The sequence below is a fragment of the Polypterus senegalus genome, chromosome 5, assembly GCF_016835505.1.
Source record: "Polypterus senegalus isolate Bchr_013 chromosome 5, ASM1683550v1, whole genome shotgun sequence".
NCBI lineage: Eukaryota > Metazoa > Chordata > Cladistia > Polypteriformes > Polypteridae > Polypterus > Polypterus senegalus.
Window position 1 is genome coordinate 143,147,525 of NC_053158.1, and position 14,427 is coordinate 143,161,951.

General features: G+C 34.2%; 1 protein-coding gene across 1 annotated transcript in view; it reads left to right on the plus strand.

The window, feature by feature from the left end:
• The window catches only part of gmds (GDP-mannose 4,6-dehydratase), an 861,801-nt gene that overhangs the window by 846,233 nt on the left and 1,141 nt on the right, over positions 1-14,427 (plus strand). The window lies entirely within an intron of this gene.

Here is a 14,427-nt window from a genome sequence, read left to right on the forward strand (position 1 = left end):
GACTCCCTTGTAAATAACATTGACTTTCTAAAAATGAGACTTGACCCAAGAGTTACAGCATGCCCGCTCATGCCACACAAATGCAGATTCAAATTGTGTGCGAAAATTACCGGCATTCTTTCATTCCCCTGATACAGAAACTGTTCCACTAGCTGCTTTTCTGAGAAGAGATGGAAAAAATAGGAGTGAATGCTACTCATTGCGTTTATTATCTGCTCTTTTTTCCCATTTCAGTTTTAACTCCTTTTGCCCCATGATCTGATCTAATTGCCCATAGACGTGATCTGCTTTCCTGTTTCTAATGTGTTTAGATAACATTCATAGGCAGTGACGGCACCTCTCAGCTATTTTGAAAGAGCGCCTAATCCTTGCAATCAGGGTCTTCTGGCAAATGGAATTTTTCTGAAGCATGGCAAAACTTCTTGAAGTTCACAGTTCATCCATCCTGTGATTCTCTCCATCTGTCCGTCTGTCCATCTTCAAACCCATTTAATCCAATTCAGATGCACAAGAGCTGAAGCCTTTTTCCTGGTCATGATTCTGTTCTTTCAATTTAAAATTGATTTGAAAAAAAGCTAAAGTGGTCTGTATTCAAAGTGCCCAATTTTCACAGAACTTTGTACAGCAGGAGCCTCAATTTTAATATCCTATACTGGCAGATTACCTGCAAGGGTTTTCGGCCCTCCTAAAGTGTGCCAGACATTTAGGATTTCATGCCAGCTACATTTTTAACAAGAGTGTCTTTCACACCTTCAATTAAATTACTTATTTTATTAGCTGACTTGTTTTTTTTTTTTACATCCATGTATTGGTGGCTTTGAAAACATTTTTTCACTTAATTTCATGCTGTCTTATATTCAATGTTCTATGACTCCTTAATTATAGTTGGCTCCCCTAATTTTGCTAAAGCAGGACAACAGCATAAATTAATGTATGAATTCCAAATATTTTGTCATTACAGTACCACAAAAGGAATGAAGGATCAGAGTTTAAACAAATTTGAGGCTTTTGTAATGAATGACACTCAAGTTTAAGACCAGTCACAACATTGGAGTGTTTAGAAAGCTGTAAGTCTTCATTTTTATTTTAAGGACTGGTGTACAGATATGTGAGTTGTCCCGTTCAAACTCATTTCCCACACTTGTCTCTACAATTTGCCCACTTTTGGAAGGAATGGCAGAAGTCTGCAAATGTGAGCTTTTAGAGTTTTACTTTCACATTTTTAGAGATGTTTTGAATGACATCAAATCTGCTTCCTTTCAGTTTCATTTATTTTGTTTAAATCAGAAAACAATTACTTAAGATCAAGTGAAAACAAGGGATGTGCTATCATCTTCATCATGCCCACACATTGTCCTTCTTTCCTATTAATCATCATTGTGGTGAAAAAAGAGATACACAGACCTTTGAGCACATCTGTTTAAACACTGGTTTGGAGTATTAGGAAGAGCTTGTTGTATGGATGCAGCGATATCTCTTTCTTCTTAGCACTTCAGTGCATTTCCTTGCCTACGCAGTTCCATCTATAATGAGTGATGTGTTAGGACTTTTGCTTGGTCTTCATATACTGTATATCTGTGGAATGGGAATTGATTGTACCATAAGGAGCAACAGTATCTACATATAAGTTCCTAGTAATGGAATGCACCCTTAACAAGAGCATTAAAGAGACAGAATATGAAACATTTATCCTAAAGTGAATCTTGTAAAGTCATCGTAATTACACACAGTTCTAAGTTTCAGTCATCATAATTAACTTGGACACAGTGAGGAAACTTGCCAAATTAAATAGAGCTTTACTTATCAGGTAGGTTTTGCCTGAGAATAAATGCATGGTTCTGACAAAAAAAAGCAATGTGTAACTCTCCAGGAAGTGACTTTGAGGCCTGTGTTGATATTGACTATGTCTTTAAAAACATGAGCGTTTCACAGTTCATGGGAATTTGCTAGCCTTAAGAAGAGATGAAAGTTTTAGTATTTTGTTGGAGGGCATTTGGTGCAGATTCATTCAATAACAAGGAAGAAAGAGCTCAGAAGAAATACACTTTATACTTACAAATAAATGGAGTGTGTTGAAAAGATAATCTTCATTGTATGTAGGATCTTCAGTGGTGGTTTACATTCCAACGCACTGTGTATGTTTAATAATACTTACACAGTTGGTGTACAGTTAACTTGCCCTTTCAGGGTTGTATGGCCACCTTCCATATTTTGACCCAGCGCTTTTTTGTTTTTGTTTAATTTTTTTTTACTTACTAGAACAAAGCTAACTCTTTGGCGACCACAGGCATGCAAGTAAGATACATACTAATTGCTGACGGAAAATGACGTAAAAACAATAAACAACAGAAGAACCCTGGGTTATATACCTGTAAATGTTTCAGAAACACTGGCCAAGAATTAGTTTATTCAAAATAATAACCCTGTAAATTTGCTGGGTCACTGATTAAAAACCAAGAAGAGCTATTGTCGATGATGAGGACAAAAGAAACAGTGTTAGGTACATTAGATGTGACACCTGTTGCCAAGTAGCTGAGTCTGATAAATTACAATAAACTCAAGTTTTTTTTATTAATATGAGACCATATTTAGCACTATTAATTGGTTCCAAATGTCACTGCATTAACTTGAAGTACAATTAACTGTATTTAAACTAATTATTATGAGTGTGATCATAAATATTATACCCATTTATGAAATGATGCACTAGACAATACTACCTTTTGTTTTTTTAATTGTGTGCAGTACTTTACCATACAGTTCTTCTTCCATTGCTTGAAAATACAGAGAGACACCATTTAGTCATTCACCTTGCTACCAGTGCTTGAAGTGGGCCTGTACTCACTGGTATGCAGTACCAACACTTTGTACAGCCTCTCTATGCTGTGCATTTTTTGTTATCTCCTGGTAATTTTAGAGAGGGGGATACCAATCCCAAAACCACACCACCACCTGTGAGGCTCAAGTCTTTATTAGCTAGCATTGCTACATTTAAGCTTTCCAGGATGATCTTCCTATGGCAGAGTGTAAACTTCTGCTGGGATTTTTCAGTACAGATATAATGAGATCTCTCTACCTATGATAAAGTCATTATTGAAGTCTTGCAGGTATCATTGGTATGGCCGTGCTCTTCCTATAGTAGTGTGTATTGTGTGTGATACAGTAGCTTTATGCTGAGTGCTGCTGCTTCACAGTTCTTGAAGCTACAACTTGAACCCTGATCTTGACTGATGTGCAAGTGGCGTTTTCTAGGTGCCATGGTTTTCTCCTGCATCCCAAAGGTTTAGCAGTCTTTCTATATTTGCCTAGTGTAAATAAGGGTGTTTAGAAGTGTGTTATCCAAGATTGTACATGCCTTGTACTCGGTGATGCTAGGATGAACTTTGGCTCCCTACTGCTTTAAAACTGAATAACTTTGTGCAGTAAATGGATTTGTAAATTGCATATATTGCATCTGTCATTCACTCATATTTTAAGTGAGTATATATGACTGTAATAGTCTATGTATAATCGGAGCCTAGTAAATCCATACCTCATATATGCCAAGCAAGACATAGCAGAGAAATTGAGAGGCTATAATATGCTGCCTGGCGGGTGTAATCTGTCTAGAAGTTTATTCTTTTTTTGTTTCCTTCTAAAATGGAACTGTAAATAGGCTACTGATTTCCATAATCACTGTTTTGGGAAAAAAGAAATCTGTCACCACAATTTAACTCATTTCACCCTAAGGAAACTGATCTTATTAACGTTATTATCAGTCTGAAAGGTGAAAGCAGTCTGTTACTACAAGAAGCATTCGTTCAGTAATTTGTGTAAAATAAATAAAAACATTGTGCTGGCAGCAGCAATATTTCTGCAGCCACTGAAAAATGTACAGTTTTTACTCATTTTTTCAGTAGTCTCATTCATCACTTTCTTCTTTTAGGTAAAATAGATAGTTTGTTAAAAAGGCAACCTCATTAATAACTTACACCATTTAAATAAAGAGAATAGTAAATTGAGCTTCCTGATACATTGTACAGTTGTTAACAAGTAACCACCCAGGTACATTTTCTAGCAAAATATAGATCACAGATATGCAAATATAGTAAAATAATTGCAATATTACATTTTGATTTATTTGTAACAAAAAGCAGTATTTATTTACAGCTGCTTTATCCCCAAGATTCATTACAGGTTAATCAGTTGCCTGCTCACTAACTATATCCTAGTCCTGCTAAGCTTCAATTGAATAATATAGAATTGCCTGCTCAAAGTAGGAAATTGCTATAATGCTTATGACACCTTGTAGATTCCATTGCTTAATAAATGTGAGCTGGGACATTGATTGAATGGCTAGGTACTTACTGTAAGAAAGAAGAAGCCAAATAAATTGACCACTCGTCTATAATATAATAAAGATCTACAGTGCTAGTCAGACAGCAAGGTAAGTCATAAAAAAATATTCAATTAAAAACACAACCACTTTTTTGCCCTTACATTTATTGTAATTATTTTAATATCTTAGTTCACTCCTCTGTTTGGTGTACTAGTTAGTCTGCTTTGCTGCTGTTAAATATTTATCTTCAACCTACTTCTCTGCATGTTTTAACTTTTACGTTGGCTTCCTCTGAGACAGATTCACCTTAACATTTGTGATTAACAGAATGAAGAGTAAGAGCAGCATGTAAATTTGGGGGTCACACAAATGACAAAAACTTACAATCTTTCCCTTGTGTCTTCTTTTATAACACTATTCAGTGAAGTTTCAGTATGGACTCAGTGTCTTTTGTGAAACATTCCGATTTTTTCTTCATGTTTATGTGGGTTTCTTCTTGAAATATTACTTTCTTCCTTCAATTCAAATATATGCACATGGCTTGGTGGGAGTCTTTACATTTCTTTGTTGTGTGCATTTGCAGTTTGTGTATAGTTTTGTGTTTTATGTGAACTATATGCTAAATGGGTGCCCTGTCTTGGATACGTTTCTGTTTTAAATCTGTGCCAAATTAGGTTCTGGCCTCCTGTGACCTTGAACTGATTTGAGTGTTAAGGAAATGGATAGAATGAGGAATTAGTTTTACTTTATATAAAATATAAATGGTACAAAACATACACCTGCTTCTTGTTAGTTCCAATAGATATTCTAAATTAAATTATCCACCACTATAATTTAACCTTTAACACATTTCCCTTGCTCTTGCTGTGAGATTTCAGATGAGTGCACAGTTGTGTATAGCTAGGAGTTTGATTTCTATAATGCAGACTCAGTAGGATGACTTGGGTAGTCTTGACTCCCCTCATTTTTTCTGTGGTTATAGCTGAAGTTAGAATATGACTGAATCATCAGCTTAAGATTTGACAGCTTATGCACCAGTCCCACTGCGGTACCAGTATAGTGATGTGATTACGAAACCATGTGAGGGTGACCCAAGTGTGATTTAAATGGCTGTGGCTCTTGTCCTTTCTAGATCTACCAACAGGATAGTAGAGAATATCTAGACTGCATTATAAGTAACAAGCATTACACAGAAATGTTATTTTAATGCCATCATGTGAACAGTTATGCTGACTGACTCACAGTATTTAGATTATTATTGAGAAACAGACTCATGATTATGCTGTGTAAGTTTTGGTTTTTTTGGAAGTAATGCATATTCATTATATACTAAATGCTTAATTTTCATTTTTGTAATGGGTACTTTGTTCATTTTTCTTTAATTATGGCATTTGTGAATAATTCTAACATTTTTTAAGTTATACTGACAGTACATGATAAACAGATATTTTATATAGTATTTAAAATCTATCTCTCTTTTCAATTGCTAAAAAATTTGCTATTTTCAATTAATATTCATTTATTAGGCTTCCAGGTTAAATTGATAATTTAACATGTACTGTAAGTCTCTCCTTACTATATTATATCTTTAAAATAATGTTTTATACGTTTATTAAAAATAATAAAAATAATTTGAACATGGTAAACAATGATGAGTAACTTGTTAGTAATGAGTCTCCTTTGATACTAACTTTTCAATTAAGATGTTAGGAATGCGATAAAACTACAAAATCAGTGTTCTTCCATCTATGTTTTCACCCATCCCTTTGGTTACCATCTTACAAATTTTTGGGTTGCACCTCTATCTAAAAGAAATCTGCCGGTCAGTATTCTGTTAGGGTTTGTAGTTAAATTCCTTCATTTGTCTTTCATATTTCATATTGCCATAAAAGGTTTGTGAACATTTTAAATTGAATCCACTTCATTAAGAATATATAGTATGTGTAACCATTAATTGGCAGAAAGTGTGATATATAAATCTTGTGCTTGAACTTCCATGTGATTGAAGCAGCAGCTCCATATTATGTATTCAGAGCTCTTTCAGTATTGCCTTAGGTTACTCTAGACTTGGAGAAGTTATTATACACTAACAAGATTCATTACTTTTATTCCTAGGAGGTTGAGTACTTATACTGATTCACTAATAGGTGATTTCAAGATTTATTATTATTTTTTTACTTAACTGACAAAGAATCCCATTTTTGTTGTCACCAGTGCTGAATGACGCTGTCTCCTAAGTTGCACTGTGATCCTATTTTATTGAGTATGTCTACCTGGCTGAACTTGTCAATGCAGTCCCACACACATTAGCATCTAGTTTATTTGAAACGTGATTGAACTTTCATCCATTCGTCTTTTGAAGCTGATTTTTCTCATTACAGAGTTGTAAAGCTGTAACCAAAACCCATCAAGGATGCAAAGCATGAGCCACTTGTGAATGGAATGCTGTTCCATCACATGGCTTATGTGAACACACACACACACCCACTCACTCACTCCTAAACCAGGCCGTTTTAAAGTCATCTGTTGACTTTACATGCTGTCTTTGTATGGTGGGATAAAACTCGAATAACCTGAGAAAAATCCATAAAAAGACTGGAAAAATGTGTTGACTCCATGTGGTATCCAGACTGTGGATCCAGCTAAAGTGTTCCTAATAATATAATTAATTTGATACCTACAGGGAAAATACTAATATATGTGCATAATGCAGAATGGGCACTGATATACGCATGACTTTTGATTGCTGCAGTAAAAAAAGGTAATGTTTATTGCCTAACTGTTCAAAGAGAGCTCTGCAAATTTTCAGCCATTTTAATATCCTTATTTTTTTTTTTTTTTTTTTTTTTTACTTTAAATGTGTCTTTGACAAGAATATCATATCAATTACAAGGAGAATTTAATATTTAATATTAAAATGTTGAACTCATCAAATACAACTTTAGATCAGCCTGTAATTATACTGATCTTAATAAGCTTATCATTTTTATTTTTTCACAGGAATTTATTTTATTTCACAATATGAACCAGAACGTTTAGCTGTATAATATTCAGATTATTTCATCAATATAACTTTTTGTAGTTAATTAAGACATTATTTCATTTTTTATTGCAACTGAATTGAAACCACGTAATTTTGGTAAAAAAAGCAGTTGAAATATTTATAAACATTGCTCTTGTACTGTGCAAAGTGCTTTAAAATGTGTTTGACAGTGGTAAATGTAATGAATAAAGTATAAGTCCAGGGTTTTGAATTTTGTAACATGAGTATGTGTACTTGGGTGTTTTATTACATTACATACCATATCATTCTCAGGCCCACTTAATCCAACTCCAGGTCACCAGAGGCCAGAGGTTCTCCCAGCAGCACTCAGCTCAAAGCTAGAAACAGGGTGCCTGTCTAACACAGTATTATTTGCTACTGTGCTTGACCGGATCAGGTTTGATATTGAAATAATGAGTCCACAACGTGTGCCTCTTGTCTTCATTTTCTTACTCAATGATTTATTTTGTTTAACAAAAGGAATAATTATGTTTAATAGAAAATAGACTGTTGGAATTGTTTACATTTTACAGCCAGAGCATCAGCATCAAGGTTAACTTGTACCTCTGAGAGAGAGAAGGAAATAAAGAAAAAACATCTTGGTGAAACTTCTCATTAAGAAATAAATTTTGATTCTGGGATTAATTCCATAGTCAAAGTTCTGGAACCCAACATCCTGTTTAAAAGGGTTTTATCTGGCTTACTACCAGACAACCAAGATTTACAGATTGTGTATCAGCAGAATGTTCCCCTTGGGGTCAGCTATAACCAGTGATGAACTAGACATTCACCATAATTCTTCTTTTGTGTAAATGGTTGTGGAAAAGGTGGATAGGTACTTTTCTTTAAAACAAAAAGGAAAATACCCTCTGCCCTCTACTATAAGGACAAGGGCAGAAGCTGCACTTGAAGGTTTTCACAGAGGTGGCTAAAATAAGGGGGGCTTTGACTTTTCTTGGAGTGACCTGGTCCACTGTAACATGCTATAAAAAATGTAGAGCTAGAAAGCAAAGATTTTTCTTTGAATATTTATTATTTTCAATGCATGCCTTACATCTAGTTCTGCCAAAATATGAAATTGAGAAATGGCTCCTTATTACCATGAACTACAATGAACAGGTTCAGAAAAACTAATGGATATTTCATTTAATATTTTCAGTGTCTTCATTTTTTTCTAACTTACAAATAACTTAAATAGGCAAAACAACAACCATAATGGTGCTTTTTAATGATATTTTCCTCAATTCTACATTTAATAGCAGTTGATATATGAACTACATATCCAAATTTCTATCACTGCATTACTATATAATAGATTAAATATAACAATAGTTACTGTAAAGCATGACATAGATGGAGGGTGGTCGGTGGTGACTTCCTCAGTTGGGAAGCCAGTTTAACAAATGGATACTGAAGAACTGCATTCCAGGACAACCCATTCCCTCAGTACAACAGGTGTCGGGTTACATTCTGCACTCCCTCCACAGTGGACTCCTGCAGGGCATGGGGAGCACTGGAGCTGCAAGAATGAACTCTTGGGAGGCAGCTTACCTTCCTTCATCCATCTGACCTGAGGTGCTTCTGGGGGTGTGCTTGTGACATAAGGGAAGTACTCCCAGGCCCATCTTTACGAGGAACCTCTCCTGCGTCAGGAGAGCTTGAGCCGGGAGTGGAGGATAAAGGTCACCAGGAGAGGAGGAGGAATAACTTGATTGTGACCAAAAAAGCCGGTTTGTGAAGCTGAATGTAAAAATCAAGAGCCTTTTTGAACCTGTGACTTTGGTCTTAATCTGCCACATTACATACAGTATATGCAGATGTTTCATGGTTTTTATATAATTTGTTATGGTTTTAGATCTGTGTAGTGTGTATTTTTAGAAGAGCACTGAATATGCATATGAATATGTATATGCAGATGTTTCATGGTTTTTATATAATTTGTTATGGTTTTAGATCTGTGTAGTGTGTATTTTTAGAAGAGCACTGAATTCACTGAACTGAATTTAATTGAATATTAGCACTAAGTGAAATCAGTAAATTGTCCTGTGCCTTAACAGATATTTAAGTGGATGACAAGAGATCCTTGGGAAGTGACGGCAGGCTATTTGTACTACTGGTAATGTGTGTCTCATTAAGTTAGAATGTAGATATCATTTTTTCATGATTTTATAAAAGGATCTTGAATTTCACCTCCATGAATGCAGTAATCTTTAATACACTCTATTAAGTTTTTTTTCATTAAAAAAATAAGGCTCTTTTTATATAAAAATGAATTTAATGATTTGTATTTTGTCAGATACGCTTTTAAACATCAATTAAAATGACTCAATCAAATAAGAAAACAAGTAAAGATTGTTTAGATGGGAAAAAATGCTCCCAGCTAAAGACAGAATGTCTGCTAAAAATAAAAAAATGAAGGTGAACTCTATTTCACATCCCCTGAAATGGATAATGATATAGTACTAGGTGTGTTCCTGCAGGTAGCCTGCAGCATAATACAAGATTTACTGCTTTATGTTCAGATTTTCTGGCCAGCTAAAGGGAGAGTGTTCTAAATAAATAAGAAATCAAAACATTTTGACAGTAAAACAAATACAAACAAAGGTAAATTGTTGGGTACGGTAACCGTCACTAAACAGCTTCCATGTTCCTGATTCCTGTTAAGTAGTTCCTAAGCAATTAACGACAATAAACAGGCAGCTACTCTACCTATGAGGAGAAGGGGGGGAATCACAAAAACACAGGCTAATGTGAAAAGTCCAAAACAAGTTTGAACTTACATTGTCCATATTCTCAAAATTAAAATAACTCATGGATTCACTGTTGAAGTATGCAAAAAAACATCAGTAGTATTCTGATGCTATAGCAAGCAGGCAGTTAGACGAGGTATACATTGTTGCAGAATTCTTTATTGTTTTTGGTGACAATCTTTAAACATCACATGACCGGTAATAGTGACAGTGGTAAGCAGATTATAAAGTGCATCATCATATTTACATTGGGTAGTCTTTTTCTCCCTGTTTTATTTTACATTAAGTGATCTTAAAGATAATGAATGGAATATGTAATTTTGATAATGTGTGAACAGGTAGTTGTTAAAAATATATTGTAGGTTACTTCATTTCCATATTTAAGTAATGGAATGTGTACGATAATTATACAGTGCACGTCTCTCTCTATTTTTCAATGCGCTGTCAGCCATACATAGTACTTAATTTACTTGATAAATGTCTTGTTTAGAAATTGACCACTGTCCTAAAATTCCCCCTCTTCCTAATACTTGTGCAAAGGTCCATTACCGAAATCTGATCATATCTTTATATTAATTAGGAGAGTTAAATTCCATTTAAATATACGAAATACTTCACATAGCATACATTTTAACAGCTGAAAACAATGTTTTCTAATACATTTAATGGCGTGGAAGTTAGTGTTTATAATGTATTATTGCAAGAATGTCTTTGCTTCCTTCTATTCTTCCCACTGCCTGATCATACTGTGTGTGTGCAGAAGCAATGTACTGAACAGTTTATTTTTAATATTAACCTAGTACGCAGAGAAAATAAACCTTATAACAATATGGTTTGTTGTTACTACCACTTAGTGTATGCGTTTGATTATTGTTTATTATTATGATTTCTTTATCAATGGTCTTTTGATGTTTTTGTCCCTAGACAGACAAATGAGCCATACGTTAGTACTAAACTACAATAAATTTTGTTTTTTAAAGCTTCAATGGCCATAGTTGTATTACGAAGATGCAATTATGAGTTGTCTGTGGTTTTTGAATTTCCATGTGTATGTTGTGACAAAATGCATATTTTTCGAAATAATTATATTTCTTGTGCAAAAGTGCAATATCTAAAACTTCAAATTTCCAATGCTGGAAAATCACTGATTATATATATTAAGCTGATGCATAAACATATAATTTATTTATTAAAGCAAACACTAAAAAATGTAATTTACAAATGGGCAGTATAAAAATTGAGCCAAATGATATCGGATATCTTGTTGTCACTATAGTAATAATAATAATAATAATAACAACATTGTCAAATCCACTTAATTCAATTTGGAGCCACACGGAGCTAGAACCTTGTAAAGCAGGAAGCAGCCCACTATTATTATTGGCATTATTATTACTATTTTAACATTCTAGCTATCACTTAATTTTAACAATGCCTTACATTTTCCAGTTAAGCAATAACAATTGTCACATCCCAAAGATGTGCATGTTAGGTTGATTGGCAGTTTCACATTGGCTCTTTGACCGTCTGCCTACATGGAGAGTAGGCCCTACAGTAGACTGGCACCCAGTCCTAGCATATCGCAGTAAGTGCCACCGCTCCAAAATCCAGTAAAGTGGACTTGAGAATGTTATCTTTGTTTGTATATTGTCAAATTTAGCTGAAAGCACAATATGCTTTATACTAAAAGTGAAAGCATATGTGGTATCAGCTCTATTGAAAAGAAAACAAGATGTGAAGCCAGGGAAAAAATGGGTGCAGTTGTGCACATTAGATGTAAAAGAAGTAGATGTGTGAAGAAGCACAGGGACGGTTCATCTACAGAGGATGCAAAGTTGTGCTACGATGAAATAAACACAGGCGGCAAATGGAGCTTCCTTAGTATCTCTTACTTTAAATGGATTTGGATGATAGCAATGCATCATTGACCAAAGTCACCACGAGGAACCAGCATCTGATGGCTGAATCCTAATACACAATTCTTCACTTAATTTCATTAAGGCGCTGTTATAGAATCAAGGCTGCAGTTCGTCTACAGTCAAGAGGGTGGTGAGCTGATGCATGAAACACTCTTTGACAAAGTGGAAATGTTCAAAAGATTATTTAAGAGGTAGTGCTCAGATAAAAGTGGGGAAGTAATGTGTTGTGCTTTCAAGCAGTACAACTTAAGCCAAAGTAGACATAGTTTTAGGCATTTAATTTACGTGTTGTGTTCAATACACATTTTAGCACAAATAGGAAAATGTCAAATAAAGCTATGATGCCACAACTGATGCATCATCTGGGTCAGACTATAACAAAAATGGAGAGGCTCAGCTGGAATGTTAAAGTGTAAAACATCCAGAATTGGAGTTTTGCCAGTATACTACCCATTGGTTGTCAAGATAAAAAAAACAAAACATTAAAGCTGTAAATTCTGAATAATGTAGACATAACATGCATTTTTCAGTATCTCAGTAATGATTGAGGTAGTGCATTATCTTAGTATTGTAATTCAATTCTTTTTTTGTAAAACATTTTCACTTCTGAAAAAAATAATAAGAAAATGTAAAGTATTCACTTTTGTTTTTTTGTTTTTGTTTTTTAAACATTACAGAATTATAAAAGAGACAGTTTAAAAATGCTTTACCCCAGCCCCACTAAATAAAAAATATATCTACTCTAATCTGCGAGAGCCATGTCCGGCAATTACGTTTAGGAATCTAAAGACAAAAGAAATTTGGTAAATGAGAGGAGACTATTTAGTCCATCAGTCGTTCTTGAGTGGCTAATGCCTGAGTTGTGTGAACACCTCGATCAGAGGCTTTGTGATGGATGTTAGGGTGTTACATTCATCAGCATGACTGTGTTTTCTATGCATGGTTTCTTTTTTATAATTAATAGCTAATAATTGTATATGTGTATAATAACCTAAAATGTTAAATGATCTTACTGTGTAATAAAACTGTATCATTGCACTGTTCAGTTATGGCAGCAACTTCAAATTATTTTCATATATATATATATATATATATATATATACACACACACACCTTGTATATGTATATATGGATTGCATATACATATACAAAGACACATTTATATAAAGTGTGTATACTGTTTATGGACTTTTTCTATATATATATTTTCACAATGTAAATTCTTTAAAAATTTTACCAATCACTTGTGAGTCATCTGTTTTCATAAAAATGATAATTAGACCCAAGGGATCAGGCTGTTGTTGACCCCCAAGTCATCAGCAGGTTCCAATAGTTGAGCACTGTTGAAACAAGAAACACACAAACAAACAAAATGAATATAATATTATATATGTGCCTTTCTGTGTTTTGTGGCAAACGAATACTTCATTTGTAAGGTGTTGCTAATAAAGCCATGTATTTTTGTTTTGCTTCTGAAGTAAATGTTTCTAAATGATGGTGTTTAATAAAACATTTTGAAGAAGAATATTTGTTCAGTGATTATACACGATGCCTATAGGACTTGTTAAGGGGACTTTTCTTTTGGCTGTCTGTGAACTCGAGTAAGCGAGTGAGGTTGTTATAAGATCTGTTACACCAGTCCATACCTATGGCCATACCTTGTGATATTTTCATCAGTCCATCAAAGCTGAAGGCCTGCCTACTGAATCATTTGTTGGTATCGTCAGGCCAGCCCAGAAATAAAGACTGGCAGGCTACTACTGATTGTGAATTAATCTGCAAAGAACCCAAGACCGAAGATCAGACCACAGTATGGATGTGTGTTTCTTTTTAAATGAAATCTAATAAGGTTCATTTGTTCAGGGCACTAGAGTGAGCTGATGAAGGAGTTAACGTCAGCCACAAAACGATGCCTTTCCACTAATCCATTAGCCGAGTTGGTCAAAGCAGTTTGGACTTGCTGGAACAAACATGACATCCCACAGTATCGTAACATTATTACAGTGTGAGCTCTGCTATGTTTTCATCACAATATTCTGTTTTTTTACTATTTAATAACGTATCTTGTTGGAAAATGTATATTGGAAAAAGTTGTTTTCATTTTCTGCATTTTAGGCATTGAAGCAAAGCTTGACAACTGAACTTTTAATGGTCTGTTAGTGAATAAACAGCAAGAATGTATTGTCCTTCAACTTTTTCAAATTATGCTTTTAGAATTTTTTTTTTCAAAAATTCAAATATTTAAACAGAAAGAGGTGTTGTGATATCCAGAAGATAAAACTGAAAAAATGTTGTTCTGAATTTGAGTAAAGTTTTTTTTTTTATGTCAGAAGATTACATATATTTAAAATATGATGAATTAATACTGATTCCTCATATTTAAAAGATGAACTTCAA